General features: G+C 41.4%; 1 protein-coding gene and 1 long non-coding RNA gene across 3 annotated transcripts in view; one reads left to right on the forward strand and one right to left on the reverse strand.

Annotated features, from left to right (window-relative positions):
• CDH20 (cadherin 20) overlaps window positions 1-12,254 on the reverse strand; it is a 162,873-nt gene that overhangs the window by 83,171 nt on the left and 67,448 nt on the right. The gene's annotated exons all lie outside the window — the stretch shown is intronic.
• On the forward strand, window positions 4,121-4,597 carry LOC308481137. The gene is made up of 2 exons (XR_013988472.1): window positions 4,121-4,312; window positions 4,471-4,597. It is a non-coding gene; the product is annotated as an uncharacterized lncRNA (long non-coding RNA).

Here is a 12,254-nt window from a genome sequence, read left to right on the forward strand (position 1 = left end):
TGACTAAGGTTGTAAACCTACACAACATTACCTGGGAATAAGTCTCATGAAACTAACTGAGACTTGTGGGATAACCAGCCTCATATAACCAACATGCTTAAGTCTAATTAATGCAAGAAGAGGTTAATACCACAGAGTAAGCTGTCCAGCCAGGCTTAGCTATGTCCACTTCAGTTCACTTGGGAGGAACTAAGTAATCAAGCCTTTGTTCTCCTCAGTCTATCTGAGAAGCTCAGCATGTGAAAAGGTTTGAGCTGGTTGCTTCAGCTCAACTGCACGGCTCTCACAAGCCAATATTGTGTTCCTTTACGTATACCGTAATATTGACACTTTCACCACTTTGTAACTACCGTATTTTTGGCTCTATAAGATGCACCAGACCACAAGACACACCTAGTTTTTGGAGGAGGAAAACAAGAAAAAAAATATTCTGAATCTCAGAAGCCAGAACAGCAAGAGGGATCACTGCGCAGTGAAAGCAGCAATCCCTCTTGCTGTTCTGGCTTCTGTGATAGCTGTGCAGCCTGCATTCGCTCCATAAGATGCACACACATTTCCCCTTACTTTTTAGGAGGGAAAAAGTGAGTCTTATAGAGCAAAAAATACGGTAAGTTAAGTTTTACTGCCTGTGCAACTTTTCTGAAGCACATGAACCTGACCTTTGAGGAGTTTGTAAGCAAATCATTTTTTAACTTACCAAATGTGTAGTCTTTTTCCTATGTAGGGGGAAGAGGGAAACTTTGGAAGGTAATTTTTTAAGGGTTTATAGCTTTATAACTGAGAAAAGAATTGTCCAGTATGAACATCTTCTATTGGTTCACTACTTCCAAGGAGGATTGGAACTTTCTCAGGAAAACTAAATTCTGGCTAGCGTGTTGGTAATTAATGGCTTTTAACCATTTTTTACTGTTTTCTACCAAAAAAAGTAGGGCATGAAGGGCTGGATGAATCCCAAGCCAGAATTAAGATCGCCGGAAGAAATATCAACAACCTCAGATATGCAGATGACACAACCTTGATGGCAGAAAGTGAGGAGGAATTAAAGAACCTTTTAATGAGGGTGAAAGAGGAGAGCGCAAAATATGGTCTGAAGCTCAACATCAAAAAAACGAAGATCATGGCCACTGGGCCCATCACCTCCTGGCAAATAGAAGGGGAAGAAATGGAGGCAGTGAGAGATTTTACTTTCTTGGGCTCCATGATCACTGCAGATGGTGACAGCAGTCACGAAATTAAAAGATGACTGCTCCTTGGGAGAAAGGCGATGTCAAACCTAGACAGCACCTTAAAAAGCAGAGACATCACCTTGCCAACAAAGGTCCGTATAGTAAAAGCCATGGTTTTCCCAGTAGTGATGTATGGAAGTGAGAGCTGGACCATAAAGAAGGCTGATCGCCAAAGAATTGATGCTTTTGAATTATGGTGCTGGAGGAGACTCTTGAGAGTCCCATGGACTGCAAGAAGATCAAATGTATCCATTCTTAAGGAAATCAGCCCTGAGTGCTCACTGGAAGGACAGATCCTGAAGCTGAGGCTCCAATACTCTGGCCACCTCATGAGAAGAGAAGACTCCCTGGAAAAGACCCTGATGTTGGGAAAGATGGAGGGCACAAGGAGAAGGGGACGACAGAGAACGAGATGGTTGGACAGTGTTCTCGAAGCTACAAACATGAGTCTGACCAAACTGCGGGAGGCAGTGGAAGACAGGAGTGCCTGGCATGCTCTGGTCCATGGAGTCACGAAGAGTCGGACACGACTAAACGACAACAACTAAAAAAAGAGGATAATCAAAATTGTTCTAATAGACTAATAAAAATAAATGATCAAACCTTATTATGAAATTTGGCAATGGTTTGTAATTATATGTTTGATTTAGAATACCAAGAGCCTCAACTGAACCTGTACCTCAAAGAAACTATAAATGAACTTTTGATAGAGAAAATGGCTTGTTTGGCAATGCAGTTTAGCATTAAACAAGGAATGGGGAGGATTATGGTTAATGGCCATATTAAGCAAATGAACAGCATTCAGACAATTCCTTTTCTCTTGGAATGCTATTCCAGCCAGTAACAGCACCTCAGTTGCTAAATGCATGTCTTGGCCATGACCACTTCAAATCCACATGATGGAATGTTATCATTATGAAAAAAGAAAGAATTGCAATACACAATAAAGCTAGCACGTCAGGAAGATGGCTAGGCTAGAATCCTTCTTCCTGATATCCAGTTTTCGCTGCCCGTGATTTACTTTTGTTTTTTAATTCAGAGACAGTGTTCATTCATGTGAACCAACACTGGCAGTCTGAACTGGTACAGTTCAGACACAGATTTATGACCTCATATGCTATTTGTGAGAACAAGGCCTCAGTGAGGATAATGAATCAAATCAAAAGTTTTTTTCTCAGGGCTCCAATTGGAGGTCACAAGCTCCCAGATCATGCACATACTGAGAAAGTTCATGTGCTTGGCAAAGTGTCCAAGGGCTATGTGCCACTTTGTAGTGGATTGTTGGTGCTCAACTATATAATACACACAAAACTGACATATGTCCGATAACTAAGATATATGTCTGTAAAATCTCTGGCTTTCCATTATTCCCCCCCCCCCCCCGTTGGATGAAAAGGTCTCTTGCCTTAGGTGTTAATTTTTTATTGCTTTAAACCCATTTCCAGTTGTTTTGTACTGTTTTTTTAAAAAAAGCATTTTAGCTGGTTTTATGATATGACTGGATATCACCTTCAAAAATATGTGTAAAAGGAGATTCATAATTAATAATACAAGCAGACAAAGAATTTTGTTGCACACATGTTAAAGGGGATTTCTGCCGATCAAATCTAACGTGACATGCACTTGGTGCTTGTTTATTGACTAACAAGTACAATCTATCTATCATCTATCTATCTATCTATCTATCTATCTATCTATCATCTAAATAAATAAATAAAAAACTTGGAGTACAAGAATGGAAGATGCAGAAGTTAAATACACAGATGTATAAAGAAGAAAAAGGAAGTTTGAAAACAAACTGTTAAGAAAAAAATTGTACCGAAAAGAACAGACACTGGGAGCACTGGTGTCTTGTTGGGGCAACTAAAATCAATTTTTGAAGACAGCAGACAGGAATATACGAAGCTGCTTTATGCTGATCCAGATGTTTACTGAGCTAGACGCAGCATTGCCTACACTGGTGAGAAGCAGGACTCTGGGGTTTCAGGTGGAGGCTGACCTGGAGATGCTGAGACCTTCTGCATGCAATGTATGTGGCTTCATCACTGAGACATGTACCTTTCCTGGGCAGATGCAGATAAACTGCTTTGATTTTGATTTTTTACATTCAAATGGTATATATTTTTTGTGAAATAAATAGAAATAGAAAGCTGTGGTATTATTTGGAAAAGTTCCAACCAATTCCTTACTGTAAACCAGGCATGGCAAAACCTGGCCCTCCAGCTGTTTTGGGACTACAACTCCCATCATCCCTAGCTAACAGGACCAAGGGTCAGGGATGATGGGAACTGTAGTCCCAAAACAGCTGGAGGACAAAGTTTGGCCCTGCCTGCTGTAAACTTTCTTCAAACCACTATTGCAACAGTCTCAGACCCATCAAATGCAAAGTATTCTGGGTGCTACAGAGAATCAACCTGGAATGTGCACAAAATGTGTTCATTGTTTTAATATCTCCATGAGCAGGCAGAAACTAGATGAATGCACTTACAAAGCCAAAGATGCTCATGAAGGAAAACACATATGGAATACTTAACTACACTACAATCTTTCTGTCACCAGGTTACGCAATTTTCATTTCCCCAGGGATTGTGTGGCTGTCCTCTGTCCTACCTCAACAGTTGTGTATTATTTTTGTTTGAAGGATATTATGTTGATTTCTTATAATTTTTTATGATTGGACACTGCACTGGGCATCACAAGAAAAAGGGTGGTCTAGAGTTCTTTTAGGTAAATAAAAATAAAGATCCACTGAAAGCTATGCAAAACTAATATTAAGAAGACCACTGCTGAGCAAGGTTGCAAAGTAACAGTAACATAGCTTTCATTATGACACATCATCCAGCTGGGTGACTTGCCACAAGTCTTTGGTGAAAGCATATCTTTGAGGGGAGTTCGAAGACAGAGGAAGCAGAGGGAGGGAGACAGAGAGTCAGGACGTTATTGAATTAGAGAGTTACTGCATAACAGAATTATATAATTAGTTAGAGTGTCATTTTATTAGCTAGAGACTTATAGTGTTAGAGAGCTGTACTGATTAATAAGAGAGGGAAGGAAAGTGTACAGAAAATCATTGTACCTTTTAAAAAGTAAGTAGAATTTCTTAGTGGTTTCTGAATTTTCTATCATTATCCGGGAAGGTTCAGAATCACAGGGGACCATCCCTCCCCAGGCTGGATTATTTTCAAAACATTGTTGTCAGGCCAGTTTAAATGCTTCAGGTGATATGGCTTGCCTTTCATTTCAGGGGCACATTCAGAATGAGGACATATCCAAGTTCTGGAGGATGTTTTGACAAGATGTTATCAGTTCCTCCAGCTCCTTTGCTGCACTCTCTGCAAGTTGCTCATGACAATAAATTCATGTCAAGCCTGGAGGTGTCAGCTGCCTTGAGTACAGTGCAGTGATACAGAGCATGGAGACATTACAGTCACAGTTTCTCAACTTTTCACTCCGTTGGGTTGCAAAAGCTTTGGGAACTCTTAACAGAGAGGCATGCCAATGATGAGTCATTTAAAGCATGGAGGATGTGTTTCTTAAGCAAAAATGAGCTTTGCAGAGATGAAGGAGGAGGCAACTAATGTCAGGCATTGCTGCCAAAAGTGTAAAGTCCACCCCCTGGCCTGGAAGAATGAGCCTCAAATTCATTTCATTTTTGAACAGCCCAGTGCCCTGGAGATGGATAGGGCTGGCTCTGAATTTTCAGGTGAGGAATTCTCATCTGTACTGATGGTGAAATGCCGTAAGGCCAGTGAGAATCTGGCTAATTGGATAAGAAGGAGGCGTATCTCTGATTCAATAAGACTTCGGGGGAGGGCAATGGCATCCTATTTGAAGAAATGAGATAGTAATGTCTCTTCACTTCTGTCCTTCCCTGTTGTTTCATGAGCAAGGTCATGGGCATAATTGGTGTGTGTGTGTGTGTGTGTGTGTGTGTGCACCAGGTGGTCAGCAGCCCCCCCCCCCAAATCAAGTAAATAAATAAAAAATACTTAGCTAAAAGCAGAAATAATCAGAATGTTTGAAATTGAAATGCTGACTGACGTCACTTGGATGATGTTGTGGACATTCTAGTTTTACAAATGGCAACCCAACTGGGCGACAGACGTGTCTTCCGTGAACTGACCAATCATTTCACAGGTAGCTCAGTTCTGGATGCTTCTAATAGCTTCTGGCATTTTCTCCTGAGCGTGCACCTGCAGCAACTATCTAGGAACAACTGAAAGTTTCCCACAGGCTATTTATACTGCAGAAAGCCCTGGGGCTTCAGTCAATGATATAGTTCAGCTTATTCAGTTTATTTGCAAAATACAGTCGTACTTTGGAAGTCAAACGGAATCCGTTCCAGAGGTCTGTTTGACTTTCAAAACATTTGGAAACCAAAGCGCGGCTTCAGATTGGCTGCAGGAAGCTCCTGCAGACAATCGGAAGCCGCTGAAGCTGCACTGGATGTCCGGCTTCCAAAAATTGTTTGAAAACTGGAATATTCACTTACAGGTTTTGATCATTTGGGAGCCGATTGGTTCAGGAGCCAAGGTGTTTGATATCCAAGGTATGACTGTATACTTGTTAACCACATGAAAGGTACTCCCTGATGTTAATTTTTTTTAAAAAAAAACATTCTAGTTTTCAAATGACTGAAGATTTTGACAGGTTTTTCTGAGCATTTGGGGTCAAAAGAAAGTAATTCAAAACATTTCATTCTGAATCTGCTAGACAGAGCCAGATAGAGGATGGTGACAGGGGGGTGCCCCCCCCGCAACATTTCACTAATATCTTCATTTTTATGTACACTTTCCCCTAATATATGCATTTTTGTAAACATTGTTTGGATGGAGAACTGCACCAAAAATTCAGATAAGTGTGATTTTCAAAGGTTAGCTGTGTTTCAGTTCACATAGAGTTTCTGAAAGTGTGAAATTGACAGCTCAGGCTTTAAATGCACACTGAACTGAATTTCTTCCCCACTCCCTACGTATGACTAATATCATGCACACACTTGTCACAACATAGACCTTGTCAAAAGAAGAGAATTAAGATGAGATTGTTTATTACACTACCTTAATACACATAAATGGAAATGAAATTGTTGTTTTCCTTGTTGTCTTACCATCTAACAACTTTTATTTTTATTTTTTTCCTAAAGAGGTTTTAGAAGCCCTTTTGGCTTCTAAAGCACTGGAACCAGATATTTCAAAGTGCCCAAAGATTACAGAGTGCCACTGTCTGTTTTGGGTGTAAAGGGCATATGAAAACAATGAAGGCATGCTTGGTGCACTAAAATTCCAGATTGGCTCAAAATACAACATTTGGCACCAGGACTAAAGCACAAACCTCTGTCAAGCCTCCTGACTCCTCCCAGAATGGCCAAAAAGTGGAGAAACTGGACCAATTGCTATTTTTCTTGATGAGGTGTTGGAGTAGCTGACTCCACTTCTGAAACATTAATTCTGCAGTCATGTACAAACTGAAATTGCCACTGAACTCAGTGGGACTTACTTCTGAGTAGACATGCAAAAGATTGCCCTGTAAGTCTAACTGGTGGTACACTAACAGCCAACTCTCTCTCTCTCTCTCTCTCTCTCTCTCTCTCTCTCTCTGTGTGTGTGTGTGTGTGTGTTTCTAATGTAAGTAATTTAGCTAGTGCATAAAAAGATATGACTACCCCACAGCAGAGTTTGTTTCATGGTTGTGACTCCTGTTCTCTGCCCTGCAGGTCTTTTTCCAACTGGCCTGGGAGGGCAGAATCCTGATTGACTCCAGCTACAAAAGCTATGGCTGCTCTTTAGGGGGTATTGTTGTGGGGAGAGAAGGGTTGTTGCTTTTTGTGTCTTAGTTTTAGATAAGATTTATGTGGAAAGTGCTCAATTTGGACATGTTTTATTTATTGTTTGTGACTACTTTTGTTATGTTGGAATTGTGTATTTTTTATGTTGTGAGCCACCTTGAGCATGGTTTAAAGAATGGAAAAGCAGGAATGTATGTGTGTTTTTCCCGATGAAGCTTATCGTGCTTAGGTTACTGGGATTCAAGGCGGAGGAAAGGGGGCAACAGTATGGCAATGCCAATCTTTGTTGGACTGGTCAAGTTGTGCAGATGCCTGATGATCGTCTTCCAAAGCAACTACTCTACTCCTAACTTAAAAATGGAAAGCGTAATGCTGGTGGTCAACAAAAAAGGTTTAAAGACTGTCTCAAAGCAAATCTAAAAAAATGTAGTATAAACACTGACAACTGGGAAACACTGGCCTGCGAGTGCTCCAGTTGGAGAACAGTCTTTACCAAAGGTGTCATGGGCTTTGAAGACACTCAAACTCAGGATGCAAGGAAGAAACATGCTAAGAGAAAGGCACGCCTGGCAAATCCACACTGTGATCAACTCCCCCCCAGAAATCAATGTCCCCACGGTGGAAGGACGTGTGGATCCAGAATTGGCCTCCACAGTCACTTACGGACTCATTGTTAAACCGTGTTTATGGAAGACAATCTTACTCAGCTACGAGTGATCGCCAAAGAATAAAAAGAAGCCAGTCTATATGGTTGATTGCCATAGTTGATGTGGCCTCCTTCATGCATGAGGCTTGGGGTAATTTTCCTCATCCCCCAAAAGGTTATGCCCCAGACTACTTCCCCACACTTAACACTGGCTCTCAAGTCCACGCTTCAGAACAGTTTCATCAGAACAGAATGAATTACTACACTTCCAATTTCTTTAGACATTGTATTCCATTTAGTTACTCAAACAATCAATCTCAAGTATGGAGGAATTTTTCTTTTTCTAACCATACTCATTCTAGCACCCTCCCCCTTCAAAAAAATGGTTGCATCCGGGGGAATTCTCTCCTGTCTCTCACACAGACTGCAAACAAATAAGTGGAAATGCGTCATCACATCTTAAGCTTGCCACCACTTGAATGAAACCCTTTGACCTTGGAAAAAAATATCTGTTGTGACTTGTGAATTTCACACAGAAAATGATTGTGTTTGTAAAGCAGTCTGGAAAGAAGCTAATTGCCCAAATGAGGCCTATGGTTTTAGATTATTATTTTTTTAATGTCTCTGGAGAAAGGCAAAACTCAAATTCAAATCATTTTCATTACCACATTATGAAAGCATAATGAATTTTGAAAAGTTATAAAAGATTAGTTCAATGCAAGTCCTGAAAGCTGGATGCGAAGTTTTGTTCAAAAACATGGTGATGATGTGCTAAAGACCACGAATACAAATCCTAGTTTGCAAAACAGATTTTGTGACAGTCAGAAACCCAGCTTTAAAAACACACACAAAAAAACAACAACCTGTACTATGGAGTTTCCAGCTGCATGGTCAATTTTGAGTCACCCTCTATGTAAAGAATGGAAAGCTCAACTAATAATTGATTAGGAAATGTGTGATGGCTTTTTATAAATAATTTGCTCTTCAATCCAGATTTGGATTGCAAGGAAGGTAAAGGGTTAGGATGGAAGTCAACATTGTGCTAATATGTTCATTCTGTCAGCACAAGTCTTTCTGCTTGCTAGATGGAATGATCTCCTTTCCCCCATGCACTGTTCTGAGGGTTCCCCTCACCTATCCAAGCTGATTTCAGGGCATAGAGGAGGGGGAAAGCCCCAGTGAACTAGCAGGACTCATTGCACGGATGCCAGTTAGCACAACTATTTAGTTTGATCCAGTCCTTAAAGACCCAGTACCTTGCCATACACAAAGATTTCAATCCAGATCAGGTAAGATAATAAAATAGACCACTCCTAGTAGAGAGTTTCAAGCTGCCTGATATCATCAGCTGAGGTGACTTTTCTGACTTCCCCTGTTGTTCATATCATGGTTTGGGGAAACCAATTAAAAACCACAGGCTAGCAAATGACACAGCTATAAATCAAGGTTGAGGAATCTGTGGCCCTCTGCTAGCCTGTATCTAGACAACGATTTCCATCATCCCTGACCATTGGCCATTCTGACTGGGGCTGAAAGAAGTTGAGTTCACAAACATCTGAAAGTTCTGCATTCCTGGTATAAATTTACTGTATATCTTCAAATATGGCTTTTTTTCCAGAATAGCACATTTGTTATCATGCAAGCTCAGTAGCAAAGTGCTTTTGCAGATTGTGCCACACAAGTATCTTCAAGGAATACTTCCAGCTTGACTAAATTCCCACTAGCTTTCCAGTGACATATGTTTTTCTAATGATATTTCCTGCTGCAAGCTATGCATGTTTGTTTTCATGTGAAACTCATCAATAATTCTCTTATTCCAAATGTGATTGGAATTAACTGTTGAACATGGCGGTCTTCTTAGATCTTCCCTGGGAGATTTTAAGCATGAGTGGTTGCATCAATGGCAGATACAAGTTTACCACGAATCAGCGCTGTTATTGCAGTATTAAGTTGTCTTCTTTGGTCTGTACAAATCTCACTAATATGCAACTTCATTTAAAAAAAGAAATTCTCCCATTTTACTTTCAACAGGAAGGAGTGAACTTTACAACTCAGAATCAAACTAGGAGGCTATTTTTAGTACAAATTTCTTCACTACTCTATAATGAATTAAGAGATGAAAGATGCAGATCAAACCAATAGTGCTTTGAGAGGCTTCTGAATGAGATTAACCAACAGTTAAAAGTCAACCAATATAAAGGTAAGTTAAATGACCCCTGGATGGCTAAGTCCAGTCTAAGGCAACTATGGGGTGTGGCACTCATCTCGTTTCAGGCCAAGGGAGCCAGTGTTTGTCCACAGACAGCTTTCTGGGTCAGGTGGCCAGCATGACTAAACTGCTACTGGCGCACAGAGGACTGTGATGAGTGCCAGAGCACCATTTACTTTCCCACCACAGCAGTACCTATTTATCTACTTGCACTGTTGTGCTTTCAAACTGCTAGGCTGGCAGGAACTGGGACAGAGCAATGGAGCTCACCCCATTGCGTGGACTCAAACTGCCAGCCTTTCAATCATCAAGCCCAAGAGGCTCAGTGGTTTAGACCACAGCACCACCCATGTCCCTAATATAGCACAATATGAGTGGGAAATGGATGTTGGATTCTGTACATGTTAACTGACCACTCACGGTTATTGCAAAGCCCGTTAGGGCTGCTTAGATATTAGCAATAGTTAAATCACTTATTACTGAAGTTTAAATAAGTGTCTTGTTTCCTACAAATTCCCAAATCTCAGCAGAACTACCCAGCATTATCAAGTACTCACATAGATATTTGATGGATCTGTTCCAGGAAGCTGTGTATTTGCAAGTCCTTATATTTTTAAAAGTGCATTTACAATTTTTCAAAAAATAAATAAATTGCTTAGTGTTACGGAACACAGTGAAACCAGTGATCTATATCTTTGGTGAAGCAGCAGCAAATTGCTACAAATAATAGCCATGATTTTACACACTATTATCAAGCAAAAATACTGTTTTTAAATAATTTTAATTTTTAAAAGCGAGGACCGCTTGCTAGCATATTATTAAAAAGGAATGAACTGAAATTCTGGAGACAAATTTCTGTTGTGATGCTGGCTTTTTCTTAAGATAAGCCACTGTGTTAAATCTGCCCTATGCTTTCAAGCAATCAAAAAGTGATGACCACTGTGGTCATCACCTAAAGCCTAAAAGACATCCGTGAGAATGAGCAGAGCTACTCTGCCCTCTTTCTCCCAACATGCATCAATCACCAGAGTGATCCAAGTCAGTTTCTGTGCCAAAATCAGGCCTGGAACCAGGCTGAAATGGATCTAAATAACCAGTCATTTGAGAGTGTCTTGAAGCAACTCTTCCAACTTGCCCAAAAGGGAATATCTGTGATCAATTGTTTTAATCCTCAGGATCCCATGAGGGTTAAAAATAATAATACTAATAAAGATTTTCTTGGTTTACAAAAGTACACGCCTTGTCTCTTTTTTCAATGAGGGCCTTTAAAGTGCAGACTCACAATTGCCTCTTTCAAGGCAGTAGGGGCCATCTCCTCTTGCAAGGAGGTGTATGTTACCTCCTGGAGCCATTCCCTTCTGCTGAACATTATTAGCCACAAAGGCCAAACCAGAATGTGGACAAGCCACACTCCTGCAAGCAACTTGTCCATGCTGGCAGCCTTATCCTGCAGTAGCCTTAAACCCTGGGTTACCTACAGTTCAGCAGTTCAGGCAAGAGATGTGCAGGCAACAGCAGCATGATGTGTGGAACTGCAGAGGCAGCCTCTGAGCACCTCAGTCAATGCCACTTACTTGGAAGGTGTGTGGTGTGTAGCAGGGTAGCAGCAAAGCTGGGGCTGTGTGGTTGCACTAGCATAGCTAATCTGTAGCCCCTGCTGGTGCACCTCTACAGCCCAGACCTCATCACCACTCTGCCCCCACAACATCCAGATAAGAAGCAGCAACACTGGTGACGTGAGAGCAGCTCCACAGCAGCACCTTGCTATGCCACCTTACTTAAAGGTAAAGGTAAAGGGACCCCTGACCACTAGGTCCAGTCGCGGACGACTCTGGGGTTGCAGACCTCATCTCGCTTTACTGGCTGAGGGAGCCGGCGTACAGCTTCCAGGTCATGTAGCCAGCATGACTAAGCCGCTTCTGGCGAACCAGAGCAGTGCACAGAAATGCTGTTTACCTTCCCACCGGAGCGGTACCTATTTATCTACTTGCACTTTGACGTGCTTTCAAACTGCTAGGTTGGCAGGAGCAGGGACCAAGCAATGGGAGCTCACCCCGTCACGGGGATTCGAAACGCCAACTTTCTGATTGGCAAGCCCTAGGCTCTGTGGTTTAACCCACAGCGCCACCTTACTTAAGATTCCTTAAATGAACTGCAGAACTTCTGCAAGTCCTGGATAAGGTTTGCCACTTTGCTTAAGAGTTGAGGAACTCACGAAAAGCATTAGCAGAGAGAAAGTGTGATTGTATCACAATATCTGATGCCCACTTATTCCCACACCATATAGGAGTGGGGGGCTGGAGTTCATCTAAGTGGGGTCCATGGAACGGCTCTTAAACTTCTTGCGGGACATTTAGGCAATGAAAAGTCCAGTCTGATCGAGAAGAG

The sequence above is a fragment of the Podarcis pityusensis genome (genome assembly GCF_964106645.2).
Source record: "Podarcis pityusensis genome assembly, chromosome: 7".
NCBI classification, from domain to species: Eukaryota; Metazoa; Chordata; class Lepidosauria; order Squamata; family Lacertidae; genus Podarcis; species Podarcis pityusensis.